The 15,636-nt window shown below is 33.2% G+C and overlaps 1 non-coding gene across 1 annotated transcript; it reads left to right on the plus strand.

The window, feature by feature from the left end:
* The first annotated feature begins 15,200 nt into the window (after positions 1–15,200).
* Positions 15,201–15,340, plus strand: LOC138388703 (U4 spliceosomal RNA). The gene has a single exon (XR_011234201.1). It is a non-coding gene; the product is annotated as a U4 spliceosomal RNA (small nuclear RNA).
* Positions 15,341–15,636: the final 296 nt, after the last annotated feature.

A 15,636-nucleotide genomic window follows, 5' to 3' on the forward strand; every position in this document is an offset into this window, starting at 1 on the left:
TGGAGGAAACATAAGGGATTCAGTTTTTAATCTATATTTTTTTAAAGCATATATGTAAAAATATTACATTTGTTAATTCTAAGTAGTCAGCACAAAGGTGTATCATTTATATATTTTTGAATTTTTAGATTAAAAAAACAAATTAAAGCTCATCTATGGTCTGTATCAGGCTTGCCAGCTGCCAGTTAGACCACTGGAACTCATAACACCATATAGTAAAGCAGAAGGTGTTGACCTGCTGAGGAAGATCACAGAGTATGGGACAGAACAGAGTAGGCTTAAACCTAAGCTTTGCTACTTAGTAAATGGTATCGGTAAAATCTTCCAAATTCATCCTTTATGAATGAGACGTCTCAGTAAACCTAATTCCTTAAACAACAATCATTTGGAAAACCTGCTGAGGGCAAAGAGAAAATTGAAGCTGGAATGGAATCTGAAAGATTGGGTTTGAGTCTCATTTTTGCTTTAGTATTAGTGTGACCTTGCATATATATCATTTAGCTTACCTGAGCTTCATTTTCCTTATTTGAGAAATGAGAAGTAATTCCCACATCAAAAAAGCTTTGAGAGGATTGAATTGATTAATGTATAACTCTTTTATGTCATTTATTACTTGTAATTTATTAGTGTAAGAATATTTATAAGGTATTACTAAATATTTCTTTAACAACTACATTTGTTTATTGTGACCCAAGATTTTATCACATTCTTAAAACATTATTTCTGTGAAACCTCAGTATAGATTTTAGTAACAAATGTTATGTGCTAGAATATGAACAAATATTTTATGTAGACAGAGTATCTGCATTAACTAAGTCATTTAAGACTTAAAATGAAGATAAAATATTTTAGCACTCTTTATAACATTTTTACAAAACTAGTCTTATTTTTTATCCATTGTAGTCGAAACTAGTTCATTATGACACTAGTTAGTCTGTTTCAGCATCTTGTCACATAATGCTAGTCACTAGCAGCATCTCTGTATTCCATTCTTTTTTGGACGGGAGCAGTAAATTCTCTCTGTGTCTCTTTCTTATAAACTGATATTTGAGTTGAGTTTTTTTGTAAGTATCAACACACAATAAATCATGACTATGTCTCTAAATTGAGAATATGGACAATAAGAATGCAGCAGTTATCTGTTGAAAATAAGAACCTAAAACTGCCTTTAGAAAACCTGCCACTTAATCATATTTTTTTTTCTGATTTTGCTGATGTCTCTAGAATTTCCTCCACTTAAAGAATGATATGTTAAAAACATAAGTGTATTTTTAAAAAATGATTTCATATTTCTGATATATCTTTCTTTAAAAAATAGCTCTCATTTAATCAAAGATAAACAATTGTGATTTTTTTCTTGCTTTTATCATGTTAAAAATAGGTTACAAAGTGTGAAATTGCCTAATTTTATAAGCTTTCCATGTGGATTTCCTTTAACTATTTTTATGCATATTTTACTAACCAGGTTTCTTTTCATCTCTGCAATCTTATAAATGGCACAGGATGATGGCTGTTTATAATATTGATGATTAGGTCTAAGGCATATATTTTTGTGCTTGGGTGTATATAGGAAAAATCATAATGTATCATCTTACAGATAACCACATCCTGATTATTTGGATAGGGAGATGTAAAAATAGATGCAGAGTTTAAATACACACATTTAATGGTTTAAAGCCAGACCTGTAGCCAGTTAACCAGAAGGCCAAGTTCCTAAATATGGCATTTGGTACACTAATGAAAACAAACACCCTGGCACCTGCCACACAAAAGACATTTGATTAGTTGAAACTTGATTTCTACAAAATTAGAAACAGAGAAAATTATAGGGAGGAAAGAAAAAGACTAGGTTCAGCCCCATTTTCCTATTTTGTTGATAGTGGATAAATATAGCCCATGATTTAAAATTCTCCTTGGCTTCATGTACGCAGAAAGAACATTAAAAAGATTTTCATTGACTGTGTGAATAAACCAAAGTGGAGGTTTTTTTTACAATTTTTTCTGCACATCAATCATTTTTATTGAGTAATATTTCTCTGGGTAGTGAGGAGTTTCAAAAGAGACAGTGGGCACAGGATCTGCCTTATAAGATGATTGGCTGTGTACTCAATTCATTTTTAACTATTTGGACTATTATGTGTTTTTACTTGTTAAATAGCACTGCTGAATAAACAAACATCTTACATTGCATACCATCTTAAGCATTCTTTCAAAGACTTTCCACACGTAAGAATTAATTGTATCCTAAAAGGATCCTCCAAACTGAAGTGATGGTGGATGGAGAAAGTCAGGGAGGTATAAAGTTTTTTTCATTTAAGTTTGGGATATATTGTATATTCCTTTAGAACAGAAAGAGTTCATATTGACATATTAAAGACTCTGAAAGTCCAGTGGTAAAAAAAAATAACAAATCTAGTTTAATTACATATAAACCAGAATTTAATGAGAAGCCTATTAAAATGAAGAAAGATGTTTTCATTATTAAAAATCAGTGGGTGCAACCATTATGAAAAACAGTATAGAGGTACCTCAAAAAACTAAAAATAGAACTACCATATGACCCAGCAATCCCACTGCTGGGTATATATCCAAAGGAAGGGAATTCAGTATATCGAAAAGATATCTGCACTCCAGTGTTTATTGCAGCACTATTCACAATAGCCAAGATATGGAATCAATCTAAGTGTTCATCAAGGGAAGAATGGATAAAAAAATGTGGTACATATACACAATGGAATATTATACAGTCACAAAAAGGATGAAATCCTGCCATTTGCAACAACATGGATGGAACTGAAGAACGTTATGTTAAGTGAAATAAGCCAAGCACAGAAATAAAAATCTCTCATGTTCTCACTCATATGTGGGAGCTAAATATTAAAAACAATTGGTCTCATGGAGATAGAAAATAGAATGATGAGTACCAGAGGCTGGGAAGGGTAGCAGAGAAGGGGAGATAAAGTGGAGATGGCTAATGGGTACAAAATATACTTAGAAAGTTACATAAAATGAACAATATTTGATGACACCATAAAGTGACTATAATCAACATAAGTTAGGGTAATCAACATAAGTGAGGGTATACTTTAAAATAACTAAAGGAGTAGAATTAGAATGCTCCTAACACAAAGAAATGTTAAATGCCTGAGTTGATGGATGCCCCAATTACCCTGATTTGACTAATTCACATTGTATGCTTTGTCAAAACATCACATGTACCCTATAAATATATGCAACTCTTATGTACCCATAATGATTTAAAAAAAGAATCCGTGGGGCAATGAGCCATTATTATTGTGGAAAAAAAAAATCTCTCAAGGGGGTTGGGGAGCAGAAAAGAAAAAAGGCTAAGAACCCCTGATCTAAAAACTAAATAACCAGCCTGAGCAAGAGTTAGACCCTGTCTCTATTAAAAATAGAAAAAATTAGCTGAGCAACTAAAAATAGAAAAATGAGCCAGGCGTCGTGGCACACACCTTTAGTCCCAGCTACTTGGGTGACTGAGGCAGGATGATCACTTGAGCCCAGGAGTTTGAGGTTGCTGTGAGCTAGGCTGACACCACAGCACTCTAGCCCGGGCAACAGAGTGAGACTCTGTCTCAAAAAAGTATATACATATATATATATATATATATATACATATACATATATATATATATAAATAAAAAATAAAGAGCAAACTGGAATGAGGGGAGGTGTTAAAGTTAGAGATGATTAAGCTGAAAAAGAGAAGCAATGTAAGCCAGTTTCTGATATAATTCACTTTTTAACTGATAAAACTATTAAACTATCTGCATTTGAAGGCTGGTGTTGAAGAAAAACAAACTACCCAGGTGATTAAGGAAATTTCTCTTTAACCTGAGACTTTATGGTTAATATCTACTTATGGATAGTTGATCCAACCATCAGAAACTCACAAAGGTACAGGGTTTCTGAGTGAAACCAGAAACCATTTAGAATTTTTTATTTACACTAATATCTTGACTGGAAATATTTAAAATAGACTCCACTCCACCCCATTTCAAAAAATAAAGAACTTAATTAAACATAAAAGATTTACAGGTCGGGCGTGGTGGCTCACACCTGTAATTTTAGCACTTTAGGAGGCTGAGTCAGGAGAATTGCTGAGGCCAGGAGTTTGAAACCAGCCTGAGCAAGAATGATACCCAGTCTCAAAAAAAAAAAAAAAAAAAAAAAATATATATATATATATTGACAAAATAATTCAACTTTTACCTTTTCTTTACTTTCTCTTCCCACTGTGACAGAGCACAAACATTTAAACGAGATTTAACATGATATTTTTATAAAGGGGCCTTAGTTCTGACACCATGAAATGACCACATGTGGCTCCCAACACCACTGGCTAAAATCTTCTCTCTCTGAAATGATGATTCTACAAAAGTTGTGAGTCAGCTTGGCCCTTAAGTAAATCTGTAAAACATAGTATAGTTCTTTAGTTTAGACTTTATCTCATTCCATTCAGTTATAGTCACTAGGTCTTTTTGATAACAGAGAAGAGCTTCAGGAATTGTAGATTAGAGAGTAATAGGAATTTTTTATTTGGCAAGACCCAAAAGGACCGGTGCTTCATACAAAATCTGTATAGCTTGCTGTAATAGAAAGACTCCATATCGGATGGGAGTTGCGAGATAGGCTTTCATCGACTCTGTTGCTATGTAATGATACAATGTTAGGCAAAACATTTCCCTTTTCACTCTAGACCAACTAAAATGGGGTTGATCTAACTGACTTCTAATGTTGTTACTGGCTTTTAAAGACTTGTTCCAATTTTAGAGATGTTAAATGTGAGGCAAAATTATTAAAATATGGTATACATATATGTGTTTACTTTCAAATGCTTGGTTGGGATTTTTTTTTTTACTTTTCTCTTTTTTTCATCATTCATAAATCAGTACATTCATTCCTCCATCTTTTCGAAATAACCTCAGTTAGAACCGAGGTTCCAGATGCCATAAAAACAGTTATAGTACCTTTTTTGGGCTTACAGATGGAAAGGATGGAATGACATTTAACCTAATTATCAGATATATATTTTAAAAATCACACAATTAATATTAAAATTTTTAAATTTGAATGAGTATCATAATACTTTCCTGCATTTGGAATTAACGGTCTGTCTGTCAAGATAAAATAATCATTTGAATATTTTCTCTGTAACCACAAATCTTAGTGGATATAAAATTAGTGAATACAAAAAGAGAAATTGTTGATAATACGAATTTGTAGACATCTGACACCTCTGCCAATATCACACACATATGTCCATATATGTATATGTATTTTTTGCATGATGTCACTCTAAAAATCTTGTCTATGAACTAATGAATATTTAAAAAATAAAACTCTTTCAGACAACAAATTGGTATTCAACAACATCAGAAAAATATTTCTGTCATGGTGAGGAGAAAACTCAGGGTTAGACTTGAAGGATAAGGATATGTGTCCTTGCTGTGCTCTTTATTGACCTGGTGACCTTGAACAAGACTTTTAAACTCTCTAAACTGTCTAATAAAACTCATTTTATTAACTCACAAAATTTGAATGAATTAATTTTAGTTAATTTTAAATTATTTAATTTATTAATAGCACAAATCCTGGAATTAGCTTAAGGTTGCCAAATAAGAGCAAAAAATATATTTAATTTCATATTTAATATTATTTACTAAAAATGTATGAGGATATAAATTTATCTATGAAAAAACTTATTACATCCTTTTTACTTTTATTTTATTGTAAATGAAAACTTAGCAATGGGAACTCTAAAAAGGGGCACGAAAACATATTGTAAACTACAAGATAATGTGACAGAGCAAGATCTTCTTACTTACATTTATAAATCTGATTATTATGAAGCTGGCGTCAGGTTCTGAAGTGAAGTTCTTCCAGCAAACATAAAACTTAACACTCAACAACCATTTAGGGAATTTGGAGCCATTCATAAAGACGTTTGTCATTATATCGATAATCTTGACATTTCAATGAGTGACAATATTTAAACAAAGTGTTAAAGAAGGTTTTTTTCCTATCGTTCTTTGATGAGGGAAGCAACGGGATGATTGAGACACCTGCTAGAAAGCAAGGACTGGGACCTCATGCCATTGGGCTTTCTTTCTTACTAAACCTGTGATTCCACAGTCTTTAATTAATTTGGCCCCACAAACAATACACCTGAGTGTGGCTGTGGCACTCAGAACTTTAGAAATGAGGAATTAGTTTAAAATCCTCATTAACTCGAACAAGAGATTTAGAATTACTGTGGATTTTCACCCAAGAGCAATTGACTTGGCTTGTAGCTTCTGTCACTAAAATATACATCATCTACACAAAAACACATCTGAAAAATACGGTGCTTATTCATTTATTTAAACTTTTCCTTGTGAAATTTGTTATTTCTAAAACATTGTGTGACAGTGATTTACTTTCTGTTTTGGGTTCCTGAAAAGAAGGTGCAAATTGAGACTAGGAAATTTAGCATTTCTCATTTTCTTAAAAAAATTAAAATATCAAGTGTGTGTTTTTATCATTTTTTATTGGTCTTCAATTTGCAGCGGTAGATTTTCCAAAGTCAGAAAGCCAGTTAGAAGAAGAGCCAGAACAACAACTTACATTTTTAGACTTCCAGTTTCATACTCTTTCAAGTATAAACTGTTTGTTTAAATGTAAAACATTTTTCCATCTCCAAAACAAATTTCTTATGATGTAAATATTTTATGCATGAGGTGCTCTTAATGTAGCAGTTCCCTACATTTTAAAATGACTTTCCCTGAATGCTACTAATCATGAAGAACAATAATTTACTAGTACACGTGTTAACTAATTTTATTCTATTTGGCACCATTTTCACTCTTTTTAAGACACTTTTGTCTTCCAAAATCTCAAAATTTTGTTGTTATGTATCTCTGTATTTTTTTTTTCTATTTGAATCATACCACTGGTTTCTTTCTTGCAAAAAATTAAGTCAGAAATCTATAATGCCACTTTAAAGAAAGATCCTTTTATTAAAATAAAACAAAAACAAAAACAGATTTCCACATTTAACAAAACACTTAGCTGTTGCTGTAAACTTACTGAGGGCAGGGATTATGTCATGTTCATCATTGCATCTCTGCAATCAACAGAATGCCTGCTATAAAGTCAAAAGTATGTACTGAATGAATGAATGAAACAGCTTTATATGGTAGGTCAACAAGAATATCCCGATTTTATTTATATGGAAACTAAGGCTTAGAGAAGAGAAGACACTGGTCCCAGTTTTTATATTTATAGTACAATGTGGTGAAGTTCATGGTAGAATTCTGATATGTCCTTTAATATTTCACATCATAGATTCTCATTCTTATAAAAGTGACACTCTATCTAACTGTATTTTTGCATCCATAACTATCTAACTATATTTTTGCATCCATTAACCATCCACACTTTATCCTCCACTCCTCGCCCCACTACCCTTCCTTGCCTCTGCTAACCATCCACCTCTCTGTCTCCGTGAGTCCAATTGCTTTTAATATTTAGCTCCTGCATATGAGTTAGAACACACCAATTGACTATAATGAACAATAAGTTATGGTGTGCTTTAAAATAACTAAAAGAGTAGAATTGGAATGTTCCTAACACAAAGAAATGTTAAATGCCTAAATTGATGAATATCCCAATTACCCTGATTTGATTAATTCCTATTATATACCTGTGTCAAAACATCACATGTACATTATAAAAAATATAAAACTATTATGTACTCATAATAATTAAAAATTTAAAAAAGGAAAAAAGTAGCACACATCAATCAGTATTCTCCAATAATCTTCCCTCTAAGTTTAAAGATTCTCCTTATGAAACAATCTGTAGTTTGATCTCTGAAAAACTAAGTATTTCTTGATATAAAACTATGTCACTTAGAAACAGAAAAGAACTTCAGTGTATGATTGCAGACAATTCTGCTATGGAAATTAGTTGTTTAATTCTCATGTTCACTAATGGAAAAAAGAAAATCTTTAAAACTATGGATAGGAAAAAGGTGACAGAGTTGCACATAAACATGATGGTTGGCCATTTGATACATACACAATTTTTATGTGGCATAAAAAGGATTTCAGAGGGTAAAGTTGGATAAATGAAGTTAAATATAACATATTTAAGCCTCAAGATAATGTGGACTATCACCACCCCTTTCACTCTTTACCCCAATTTGTGTTTACATATAATATTTAATAAAAGTCTTACATTTTAATTACATTAAACTAGCCAATATAATCAATGGAAAAGGACCTCTAACATGTAAACAAAGAGTCAAAAATATAAATTTCATAATAATCAACAACAGGATGCATTTGTTTGTCATACACCGTATGTCTGGTACTGGGGATATAAAAGTAAGACAGTCTCCCTGTCCTCCAGCTGCTCACAGCCTGGCTGAGGTGGAAATCCCTCTACCACTTGCCCTGCCCAGGGATTTCCTTCTGCAAAAGCAGACTCTTTCTGGAATGCTTCCATTTTCTTCAAGTATAAACTTTATAAACAACCTTTTTAAAAATAACATTTCCATAGTGATTTATTATTTTGAAATTAATTTATCTCCCTTCATTCTCACAAAAGTCATGTTTGTTTGATCTATATGGAAAACATTCTAATTCTGTTTTTTAAATTGAAGAACTGAGATAAGCTGAGTTACTTTAGAACTGTGGTGTCCTAACTCCTGATATTTTATGTACACTTTCTAATACAATGAAGTGAATTAGTAGGAAGAGGTTGGTCCTTAAGTTATGCAGACCTGGATCTGAATCCTGACTGGGCATGTTATTTAGCCTCTCTGTTTTAACATCTTCGTCAAGAAAATAGGGCAAAGACTTACTTTGTAGACTAATTATGAGGATTAGGAATAATACAGGTAAAGTGACTGGCACAAATTGGTTACTCAATAAATCATAGTTATCATTATCCTGATAGTACCTTCTAAATATGACAACTTTTCAAAATATTTTTACTACTTTTTACTTTTATGAAAAAATATTATGTTTAATCATTTCTTTAAGGAACAAAATTAGTCCTTAGAATCTAGAATTATGGCAGAATGATAGGAAATAAAATGTAATAAGGAAAATAATATTGAGTAGGGGAAGGTGATTTTACTAAAGAGAGTTATAGGTAGCACTCTCACATTTGATGCATTATCATTATTTTGAGTCACACTATTTCTATAAAAATAGCATACAATTATAGAAAATACCATCCTGGGAAGGAATCAAAGGGGAAAATGTTTAGTTGTGTTCAAGGCATAATGATTCTTCAAGCTCCAATTATGCTACCTAAAATGAATTTTTATCATTATTTTATACGATGTTTTAAAAGTGAAGTTTTCACGTTTATAGCCTTATATGTCACAGGAATATGGAATTTTAGAAAGAGAGAAAGCAATTGTCAGAGTTGTGGAATTTAACACTCTCAATAGATGGAGAAAATGAGGCTCAGAGAGAATGAGCTTGCTCAAGGGAGAGCAGATAAGACAGGGATGTAGAGGAGAGGGAGCAGAAGAAGGTGGAGGCAGAGGCACTGTTACTGGAGGGAGGAGGTTCTTGGTACGAGGCTTGAGCTGATGGGGTGTCAATAAGGAGACAGAGTAATGCTGGGCAACAGCCATTTCAAGCCAAGCAAAGCACAAGTCAAGTAACTGGCAAATCATGCTCATCACTGCTCCAGAGAGGTACCCTGAGACGTATTTGAAGAAAGGAGAGGGAGATCTTAGCTAAAAAATGCTCTTAATCAGAGAGATATTCAGGCATATGTTGAGTTGGTTCATTTAGAGAGCTGCCCAGGGAACTTGTAGCTCACCTACTATATTCCCGCAGACTCCAGTTTTACTGAGAAGAGAATAAAGCCCCAGAGAAGCTGACTGATTTGTCCAGGGTCACAAAGCTGTTGAAGTCAGAACCAGGATTAGAAGTCTGGTTTTCTAACTCCAAAACTTGTGTTTCTCTGACTGCACCACTGAATCTAAGCAAGAGTTGTCAAGTGGGTAGGCATCACAGTAAATGAGATATTTGGGAAGCGATTAAATTAGGTCATGGCTAAAGATTAGCCCTAAGATTCTGTGATACTGAGTACATATTCTCTACCATAGGGAAGCCTTTCCAACATAGGGGCTTCCCCACATCATTCTTACACTCAGCATCCTTGGCACTTCTATTTCTTTTGTCTCTTTGAACAATGATAGAACATTATTGAGCCCTAATTTGTGCTTAAGCCTTGCCTGAAGTTGCATAGGTAGACAGTGGCAGAGCTAGAAATTTTAGGATTTCTTACTTTGACTTCTTTTGCTTTGAGACAAGCTCAATTAATCCAATTTTATTAATCAAATGTTCAAATCATTGAGAGTATAGGAACAAGAAGTTAAAATTATAGCCCTTGGGTTCTCATACCTAGCCAACTAAAGATATCTGCTTCTCTACTGCCCATGATTCATTATATAAGAATCAGTTCAAAACCCTGGAAAATAAAGGAGAGAAAGCAAATGTCAACCTTATATACTTTAAATAGCTTCTTGAATGAAGCCATAGTGAAATTCATTTACACAGAGGAGACTTTAACTCATATTGATAGAAAGCTCTCCTTAGAAAAGTTCTGTAACAGTGCTGAAGAGTAGTACCAAAGTAAGAGAAGACACAAAATGTGCCTAAAGTTTTTGGGTAGACCATTAGTTATAACATTACCAATTCTATAGCTTATGTGGACATTAAAATCACCATTACTCACTGTTAAAAATATTTTAATTTTAGAAGGATAACTCAGAAACAAATAGTAAATATATTTATAAACCTATACAGTCTGTTATTGTAATTCAAAGGAACAATATTTTGCATTATTAGACCTGAATTTATTGAGTGCACACTTAAATTTCCATAGATCAAAATCTGAAACAAAATTTTAAATTTGTTCTCAAACAGAACTCAAATGCATGCTTCAGATAAACTTTCAATTCATTCACCAAACAGCAAGAGTACTACAAATTTTGAAGAACAGACATCATCTAAGTCTACTCCAACTATGTTATTAATGTCATATTTCATATTTGATTTTTATAAGAGAAAAACAGGGGATACTTTTCATTTTAAGAATATGGAATATAAAATTTGATTAGTTTAGAGATGTTTCTTAGGCTCCAATTTTGACAGAAATAAAAGAAAAACTTTCTTTTTTACCCAGGTTGTTTAAACTAGACCACTTTTGTACATTAAAAAATTTCCTTATGTTGAACATCTTTAATGAAAGCAAAACAATACTTATAGCATACATTACAGAATCATAACCTTAAGTTCCCTTTTGAACTTTCCCTTTCTTTGTTTTGAAATGGAAAAAAAGCAAAAAGCAATGTAATAAATATGAAATGTCTGAGGAAACAATTAACTCCACCTTAAGTTTGCATTCAAAAATATCTTTGAATTTCTACTCATTTTAGAGAGGGAAATATTAACAAAAATTTCCTAATTTTAACTAAATCAAGAAATAATCAAAACATTTTAAAACTCTGTGAAAGTAAAAATAATAGTTAAAAGGAAAAAAACCTAAATCTTTATCAGTTTTTACATATAACTTACCTTGTGAAAAATCAGGAGATTCTAATTTTAGAGTCCTCTCTGTGCAGTTTATCCCAAACTCAGCCCTGATGGTGAGTTTTCTCTCCGAGTTTTTATAGTCTCAGTTATACACCCCTTACTCCAATCCCTGCCTTTGCTTTCTCTTACATCATTTCTACAGATTTTCCACTGAACATTTTCCCAAGCCTCTCTTCAATCTCTCTCTCTCCCTCCCTCTCTCTCTCTTCTTTTCTCCCTCCCTCTTTTCTCCCTCTCCATATTTATTCTATCTATTTCTTTGATCATGATATTTAAGTAGCAATGGGAGCTTGGACTTTGGAAAATTTAAGTATACAATTAATATTGGGTTCAGCTTCAGACCCATCACCTCTTTCTGAGGTTTTTGTCCAGCTCTGATTATTACAAATCGTATTTGGGAAATAAAATGCACTAGGATTTGTTACAAAGTCACCAGGAAATTTCAAAGTAAGATTTAGGGAGAATATAATCAGACTTAAACATTAATTTGTGTATTGTTTGGACCCTTAAATTAAATGATCCACCATGCAAATAATGAGTAGTTTCAGCCTCAGTCAGGTGCACAGCGCTGTCTCAGTGAAACACAATGACAGCTACTTCGTAATTAACATTGCTATAATGGGAAGGCTGTCACTAACAAACCTATAAATACTGAACTGTGACATGTGGGCTATAAATGCAGACGTTGTAATCATTCTTATCTTGCTCTTATTCTCCAGTATTTTGATTTCCTTTCAACCAAAATATTCCTGCCCCCGTCTGAGAGATTCCTTCATTCCCCTCTCCCACTAATGATATTTGCATCCTTACATACACAAATTATTAAAAAATAAATTATTAACATCTAAAGGCACTATGTTATGTTATTAGATCATTATTGGCTCATTTGATTCACCAGTAGATCCCCATTTGACAGATAAAGAGACTGAGGTTCAGATAAATTGAGTGACTTCATGAGATCACACAGCTAGGAAGTGGTAGAGTCGGATTTCAAATACAGATCTTCTTAATTTCATATCCAGTTCTTTCCCCACGAATGTATTCAGTCTCACTATTTAAAAAGCTAGAAAAAAGAATCCAAACCAGATTATGTTTTTGCACAAATAGAAATAAATTTGTGCTTTTTGGTTTTGCTTAAAAAGCCATTTAAAATACTATTCACTAGTACAGGAACTATTACATGGTTAATTTGGATCTAGACGGGGGAACTGACCAGAGTGCACTGAATTGATGGGACGGTAAAATGCTTCATTTTTACGAAGGGTTTCCAGGGATAACATATGTCTCAACAAGCTTGAAATTTGAGTAGTTGGCAGCAACAGTTCACAAGTCGAGATAAAAATACAACTTAATTGTAGACCCTTGTTTAGACATTACTGCCATGAAACAATTATGTTAGCTTGAATCCACATAATGGAAAACTCTCAATATATAATGGATGCATCATAATGCTATCAGAAGCCAATATTCTTGACGTACCTTCTATCCTTATTTGAAACGCCTCTCTTAGCATGCTGACAAGTGATATCTGTGGCTGATTTATTCCAGATCTGTCCCTGCTTAGACAGTCCAAAGATTCCACCCTATTTGTGGATTTTGTTGACCTAATTCAAAAGTTTGACTTAACTGTTCTGCAGCAGTAGAAATAGCAACAGTTTATTCCAGGAACATAACCATGGTACATTTAAGCCATTTATACAGTCTTCTGTACAGTATATACCCCTATGTGATTTATTATGCATTTATACATGATAGAAAAAATTCTGTTACCTTAAAAGAGAGAGGATAAATGGGAACATACCAAGAAATAAAAAGATAAAGAGAATAAAGCTCCAGTGATGGATGGGGAGATACTAAGATGAGAAAGGGAAAAATAGTAACGAAAATTTTTTCTGCTAGCCCATCATTGTTTAATTCCCGTAACAACCTTGCCAAGGAGGTATAATCATTCAGATACAATGAATGACAGAACTAAAGCTCAAATCTGTTGAGTGGATAGCACAAGTTTTCTTAGCTTAGACATTATGGAACCAGGGGTTGAATCTTCCTATCTGTATCAGTCAGGCTGTGGCATGAAAGAGATGGTGTATTCAAACTGAGTAATTTGAGAGGAAGTGAAATGGACATAGTGTTTAGGCAGCAGAGGAGCTGGTTCAGTATAGTGAACCCTAGTCCTGAAGAGTCAGGGTTGGTTACAGGGACCCAGAAACAGAGGGATCTGGGTAGAAAAAGTTGTCTGGCAAAAGTGTGATTTTTCATCAAGGGACACAGCCAGTCAAGAGCAATCTACAGGGGAGGGGACCCTTGAAATGAGCACCAACTTCCTTGTTACAATCTCCTGTGGTGTTTCCCTTTGCTGAAATCCAACTGGAAAAGGGATTGAGAAAGGGGAGACAAAAGAAACCCAGTACATTGCTTAACCTCAAAACAGTGCTTAGAGGCATATAACTTTGATCCTTTGTAAAGATCAACATGACTGCAGATGCCACTGTTATTCACATTATTATCTAATACTTCCTACTTTTTAAAAAAAAATCAGGTTTATTGAGGTATAATTTACATACACAAAATTCACCCTTTTAAAGTGTAGAGTCTGATGAGTTTTGACCAATATAGACAGTATATAACTTCCACTGCAATCAAGATATAGAACATTTTTATTTTCCCCCAAATTTTCCTCATGCCCCTTTGTAATCAATCCCTCACCCCACCCCCAGGTCCTGCAACCACTGATCTGATCTGTGTCCCTACAATTTTGCCTTTCTTAGAGTGTGTAGGAACACGACATATGGTATGTAGTCTTTAGTGTCTGCCTTTTTTCACTTAGAATATTGTTTTTGAGATTTATTCATGTTTTTAAATGTATTAGCACTTTAAAAAATGATAAATTATTTTATTGGATGAATGTGTCATAATTTGCTTATTCATTCACCAGTTGGTGAAAATTTGGGTCATTTTCAGATCCAGTTTTTGACAATTATGAATAAAGCTGCCACATACATTAATGTAGAGTTCTTTGAGTGGGTGTATGTTTTCATTTTACCTGGATACTTACATAGACATGGGATTCCTATATCATGCAGTAAGTGTATTTTTAACTTAATAGGAAATAGCCAAAATGGCTTTACCATTTTGCATTCTCACCAGCAATGTATGGAGAGTTCTATTTGCTCAGCATCCTTGCTAAAACTTGACATTGCCTTTAAAATAATTTGGCCATTCTAATAAATGTACACTGGTAAAACGTGTCACTGTATTTTAATTTGTATTTCCCTAATGACTAATGCTGTTGAGAATATTTTCAAGGACTTATGTATCTTCTTGGGTAATTTGCTTGTTCTAATCTTTTTAAAAATTTTCAGTTGGGAGAGTTCTTTATATATTCTGGATACAAGATTTTGATAAGATTTGTGTTTTGCAAACTTTTTTTTTTTTACACTATACCTTGCTTTGTCTTTCCATTTTCATAACAGTTTCTTTCATGGAGCAGGCATTTTTAAATTTGATGAAATCCAATTAACCTTTTTAATAATAGATCATGCTTTTTTGTGCCCTAAGAAATCACTCCCTAGCTTTGCGCAGTGGCAACATCGTAGCCAATGAGGTTTATCTGAGGCACAATTATTGATAATTGAAAACTTTTCCCGATACCCTGCCATGATGACTTGGAATATAGTCAGCATTGGCAATCTTAATGGTCCCTATGGGGACTGAAAAATGAATCAATAAATCAATCATTCCCTCACTCAAGTTTGCAAAACTTTTATATTTTATTCTAAAAGTTTTTCAAAATTATTTTGGCCATTTTAAATCATTTGCATTTCCATATAAATTTTAGGATCGGGCCAGGCACAGTGGCTCACTCCTGTAATCTCAGCACCTTGAGAAGCCGAGGTAGGAGTTTGAGGTTACAATGAGCTAAGATTTCCCTACTGCACTCCAGCCTGGACAACTGAGAGAAACTCTGTTTCCAAAAATAAATAAATAGATAAACTTAGGATAAGAT

The sequence above is a fragment of the Eulemur rufifrons genome, chromosome 7, assembly GCF_041146395.1.
Source record: "Eulemur rufifrons isolate Redbay chromosome 7, OSU_ERuf_1, whole genome shotgun sequence".
Classification (NCBI taxonomy): Eukaryota; Metazoa; Chordata; class Mammalia; order Primates; family Lemuridae; genus Eulemur; species Eulemur rufifrons.